The 6,227-nt window shown below is 32.8% G+C and overlaps 1 long non-coding RNA gene across 1 annotated transcript; it reads right to left on the reverse strand.

Moving 5' to 3' along the window:
* Nucleotides 1-4,822: 4,822 nt before the first annotated feature.
* On the reverse strand, nt 4,823-5,581 carry LOC138870026 (uncharacterized). Its single transcript, XR_011400214.1, has 2 exons — nt 5,501-5,581; nt 4,823-5,271 (listed from the first exon to the last, which is right to left on the reverse strand). It is a non-coding gene; the product is annotated as an uncharacterized lncRNA (long non-coding RNA).
* Between the last annotated feature and the right edge of the window lie 646 nt (nt 5,582-6,227).

The following is a 6,227-nucleotide window of genomic DNA, read 5'->3' on the forward strand; positions in this document are numbered from 1 at the left end:
TCATTTTGAGATAACAATGAAGATTTGTTTTGTAGAGTTTCAAAATTTTAAAAACCACTTGAAAATGTTAATTTAAAAGAGTTTTTCATTTTATGCAAAAGCTAGATGAATGAGGTATTATTTGCTTACATAAAAATAGTAGAGCAGTTGACTTTAATTTACTCTTTCCTACTATACTAGTCTTAGAGTACGCGTGACTTCCTATATTATTTAAAAGCATAGATTAAAAAATATGTAGGACGTTATAATTTAAACGATCTTAAATTTCTTATAAATTAAACTATGATTGACAACTAATTTCAATATATATATTTTAAGTATCTTATCTATGCTTCATCTATCAACTATTGTAATTGAGTTTGTGATTTAATATGGTCATATGTTACAATATGTAAATTAAAATTAAAGAATGTTGTATATTATTACGATAATTTATTATTTTTAAATGCAAGCATGTCGATTATTTAAAAATATTTTTTTAATCGTCCTAATGTGCTTATGTGTGGTTTACATTGCATAGTAAACTCTAATATTTAAAAAATTAAGAAATAAATTTATTTAACCTAAATATTAGGAGTTTCTACATAGTTTAAATAAGAAAAGAGTTAATACCAAATTTTAAATGTATTTCACTTGAATATTAGAAAGATTAGTAATTTACACTTTTATCCAATGTGAAATCAGGGTAAAAAAGGCGAACAACATTTGTCATGACCCGAATTTCCTACCCTCGGGAGTTGTGATGGCGCCTACTCATAGAAGCTAGGCAAGCCACTAAACAAAGAAATTGCTAACTCTTTCATTTTTAACCCTTTTTAACAATCTGAATTTAACAGGTAACCAACATTTAGATATTAACGATAAATGAAATCAAGCGGAAGACTTAATCTAATATAATAACCAAAACCAATACGATAATGACAACTCACATCTCTACCCGAAATTCGGTTTCACAATATCACGGACGGACTAAGATTACTACAAAAAATGTCAGAAAGAAATACAATCTGTCTCGAAATCTAATAAAAACAGAGTACATAATAAAGTAGAAGAGAACGTCGGGCCTGCGGACGCCTGCAGGACTACCTCGGGATCTCTGGCTGGACTGAAGGCATGCTCCTCAAGTGCTACTGTCCAAAGCCTGCTCCGGAATCTGCACATAGTGCAGAGTGTAGCATCAGCACAACCGACTCCATGTACTGGTAAGTGCCTAGCCTAATCCTAGCGAGGTAGTGACGAGGCTAGGACTAGACTCCAGATAAACCTGTGCAGTTATATAATATACAACGGAAAATAAACAGGAATAAACAAATAACATGGGAGAGGGTACATGCTACGGGGGAAATATCAAATTCAGTAGAAACTCAAGAGACATATGCGAGAACACTTCAAAATCTACAACAACAAAACAATAATAACACTGTTGCGGCGCGCAACCCGATCCCTATCATTTAACACTATTGCGGCATGCAACCCGATCCCAATCATTTAACACTGTTGCGGCGTGCAACCCGATCCCTATCATTTAACATTGTTGCGGCGTGCAACCCAATCCATTTATATCACTGTTGCGGCGTGCAACCCGATCCAATATAATATTATTGCGGCGCGCAACCCGATCCACATATAACATTGTTGCGGCGTGCAACACGATCCACATATAACATTATTGCGGCATGCAACCCGATCCACATATAACATTTAACAACAACCATAACAAGAGTCCCGGCAAGGGATCAACAAAGATCTATACTATCCCGGCAAAGGAATCGACAGTAAAGTAAATATGTCCCGGTAAGGGAAAAGCAACTATAACCAATCTTAACTCAACATATAACCATCTCAGCTAACACCAATACTCAATCATAAGTAATATCTACGAAAACAATCTTAATCCTTGCTCAATACCGAGAATCATCAATTAAAGCATATGTAGTATCATTTAAGAACACAATAAATTGCAATTTAAGACTCACGGTCATGCTCGATACCAACGTATAGATACTCGTCACAATGCCTATACATCGTACTCAATAAGAAGCAAATAGAAAATAGGACACAACTCCTAATACCTCAAGCTAAGGTTAGACAAACACTTACCTCGATGCCACGAACACAACTCAAGTTTCAATTATGGCTTTACCCCTTGATTCCACCGTCAATTCGCTCGTATCTAGTCACAAGTTACTTAATTACATCAATAAACGCTAAATGAATCAATTTGAATGCATGAAAATGAATTTCCCAAAGTTTTGCCCAAAAATGTCAAAAATTGCCCCGGGGCTCACACGGTCAAAACCCGAGGTTCGAACCAAAACCCGATTACTCGTTCCCCCACGAACCCAAATATATAATTTGTTTTGAAATCGGACCTCAAATCGAGGTCCAAATCCCCATTTTTTTAAAAAACTAGGTTCTACCAAAACACCCAATTTCCCCCATAAAAATCATTGATTTTAAGTTGAAATCATGTTAAAGGATGTTAATGATTGAAGAAAACTAGTTAAAAATGACTTACAATTGATTTGGAGAAGAAGAAGCCTTTGAAAAATCGCTCTAGTGTGTTTATGTTTTGAGAGGATATGAAAAATGGGTTTAAAATCGTCTAAGTAAAAAAGTTGCAGGTCTCAGGTATGGGAATTGCGAATAGGGTTTCGCAATTGCGAACCCCGACCTCTGCTATTTTGGGAAATGCTAAGGGAGGCCCGCATTTGCGAGCTGGGAATTGTGAAGACAGGGTCGCATTTGCGACCCAAGGCTGAACAGGGGAGTTTCGCATTTGCGATCAAAAATATCGCATTTGCGACTGGCCTTTCGCATTTGCGAGCCAAGTGATCGCATTTGCGATCAGGCTATTGCGAAGCCTGCAGACCTGTGCACATTAGCTGAAAACTTGCAATTTTTCTAAGTCCAAAATACATCCCGTGGCCTATCCAAAACTTACCCGAGCCCTCGGGGCTCCAAACAAAATATACACATAACCTCAAAAACATCCCACAGACTTATTCGTGTAATCAAATCACCAAAATAACATCATGAACACTGAATTAAACCTCAAAATCAATGAAATTTCTCAAAACTTCTTCAAACACCAAAGTTTTTGCAATTAAGGTCTGAATCACGTCAAACGGATTCCGTTTCTTACCACACTTCACAGAATCATCTTAAATCACATATAAGACCTGTACCGGACGCCGGAATCAAAATACGGGCCCGATACCAACATGTTCTAATCAAAATTCATTTCCAAATCCTTTAAACAATTTCAGAAAATAATTTTTCTTTAAACATTTATTTCTCGGGCTTGGGACCTTAGAATTTGATTCTGGCATACGCCCAAGTCCCATATTTTCCTACGGACCCTCCGGGACTGTCAAATCACGGGTCCGGGTCCGTTTACCTAAAACGTTGACCGAAGTCAAATTAATTCATTTTATAGTCAAAATTTATTATTTTTTATAGATTTTCACATATAAGCTTTCCGGCTACACACCTGGACTGCGCACGCAAATTGAGGTGATGCTAAAAGAGGTTTTTAAAGCCTCGAAACGCAGAATTTCATTTTATAACAAGTGAGGGTCATCACAACATTCCACTAAGGGGCTTCGTACTTTTAATATAGTGTTATATATTATTTTAATTGATTCTGATTATATTCTAATTGATATAAAAATCCTAAATATAAGGACTTAGTTCAAATAAATAGGATAAAATTAATAAACAAAATTTTAATTGATCTCAAGATACTAAATATTAGGAAAAACAACAAATATAAACAATACATAGTTAATTTTCAAAGAAAATTTTATGCCCAAGGACTCTATTACGTGTAGTCTTGTCAAGTAGTTGTAGTTAATGTTTAGCCTTAAAGAATTTCTAATTTGGTACTACTAATTATTAATATGTTACATAGGTTAATTAGGAAAAGAAAATAGGTAAGAGAAATCTTAATCTATTTTAAAGTTGTAAATATTAGGACTCTCTAACTATTTCAAACAAGAAAATTTAATAACTAAGATTTTAATTAATTTTAAAGTCCTAAATATGAGTAATATAATTTAAATTACAATTTTGTCCAATATGAAATTTATTTTTTAAAAATAAAAAAGGCGAATGACATTTTGCTAAAGGTCTTCGTGCTTTTAATATATTTCTACTGTATTATTGGGAACTTTTAGGAAAGTTTCATTTCAAGAAACACGTGAAATAGTTAATAATAAATGAAGGACATTTTTTAATATTTTGAAATTATCTTTAATGACCCAATTCATTTAAGCCGTTGATTTAAGTCCTCGGGAATTCCTTGTCCCCATATTAAAGGCAAAGGGAATAAATACTCTTAAATCTTATGCAAATTGATCGAGTGAGTAACTATGAAGTGTATGATGCACTATTGAACTCATGCTTAACTTTCCATTTGATGAGAATATTGCTTCTTATTACTACCTCCCCCTCTGTTCACTTGTCCAGTATTTTAAAAACACATTTTCTTTTTTACTTGTCACTTTTAGCATATCAAGAAGATAATTTTTCTTTCATATTATACTCATAGTATTATTTACTCATTTCAATTATCATTTTCTCAAATTCATTAAAAATATACATCAATTAATATGACTATCATGGTAAATTATGCACTTCATTTATTATTTCTTAAGGATTGTGCAAAATTCATAGTGGAAAAGTAAAAGTGGACGGAGGGAGTAGTTTTTACCGTTAAGTAGTTTTGCTTTAAAAAAATACGAATCTCTTATTTCACTATTATTTGTACATGTTAATTATTTAAATTTATAAAGATTTCAAATTAAAGGAGCGCAACCAATAAATCAAAATCATTGTATAAATATTTAGAAAGAAATATTGCATTAGAGAAAGGTAAAAGGTGCAGAATTATAAATATTATTACTGGTACAAACAAGACAAAGGAACCTAGATAATAGATTCCACATGCGGTACATTCATAAATAAATATCACACATTATTCAAGTACTAAATTGAAAAGCCAGCAAGGCCTGCAGCCTTTTTATTCAAATTTATTGTTCCTGTAGCAAGAGTTCGTTGCAATATATTGGCCATATTATCACATGTAACAGAATTTAGAGGAACCCAAAATCGATGTGCAGATACAACAAGTCCAACAATCGACACGGCATTCATCAATTGAAGTACAAGCTCTAAAGCAAGTATTAAGTTGTGGGAGTAGTCGTCTCTTAACTTCTGTGAGATCACGATCAACATCCCGTGCAGCCACGAGTTGCGTATTTGAATTAACTGAAATATTTCATCATCATGGTTATCAAAATCCAATTATGAGGGGTATAACATGAAAAATAGAACATTCAATTATCATGCATAGTGATTATTCGATTCACACACACATATAGTCATATATACATAGTAACAACGAAAATAATATAGACTACAATATATATTAAGATCAAGTAAAGATGGATACTAAGACTACAATATATATTAAGATCAAGTAAAGATGTATACTAACTTGTGGACGCCAGGAGAAAGATAGCTAGGACAACACTAAGCTTAAGTAGTGCCATGCTAGAATTTTAATGCTTTGGAAAAGTATTTGTATGAGCATTTTATTGCTTTACAAAGTGCATAATTTATAGACCCCTCGTAGACAACTTGCTCTCTAGAATAATCATAGCATTGTTTTTAAATTATTTGTTGAATTGTTTTTAATATTCAAGTTTTTCGTGAGTAGGCCTCCCCTATTAAATCAAGTAGTATATAATTTATAGTTCCATTGGATTTCCCATCTCCGATATAAAAAAAACGAAAATGTTGTTTTAGGCTTAATTAACATACTTAAATTATCATGTCAACTAATAGCGTGAGTGATCTGAAAGTGGAGAGTTAAAAAATGCCTCTATGAATGTCTATATTTCTGCTAAATATAAAACCATAAAAAAGAAAAGAAGAATATAGCAAAAGCCAATTAAATCGCTAAATAGGACAATGGGTGATGGCGCAGTTGGAGGGGGAGGTAAGGAGTTTGAATGACCAATTCATGTGATATACTTTTTTTTATTCTATCCCAAAAATAATAATAATATTTTTTATTTATTAACAATTTCAGTTTAAAATTTTCTTTTTATCCTTAGTAAAATGATTTCTAGACATATAAATTTTTATGATTTATTTTCGATCACAAATTTAAAGAAAATTCCTTTACATTTTAAAAGTCGTGTTTCGTCAATCAGCTTCAA

Source organism: Nicotiana sylvestris, chromosome 6, assembly GCF_000393655.2.
Source record: "Nicotiana sylvestris chromosome 6, ASM39365v2, whole genome shotgun sequence".
In the NCBI taxonomy this organism is placed as follows: Eukaryota; Viridiplantae; Streptophyta; class Magnoliopsida; order Solanales; family Solanaceae; genus Nicotiana; species Nicotiana sylvestris.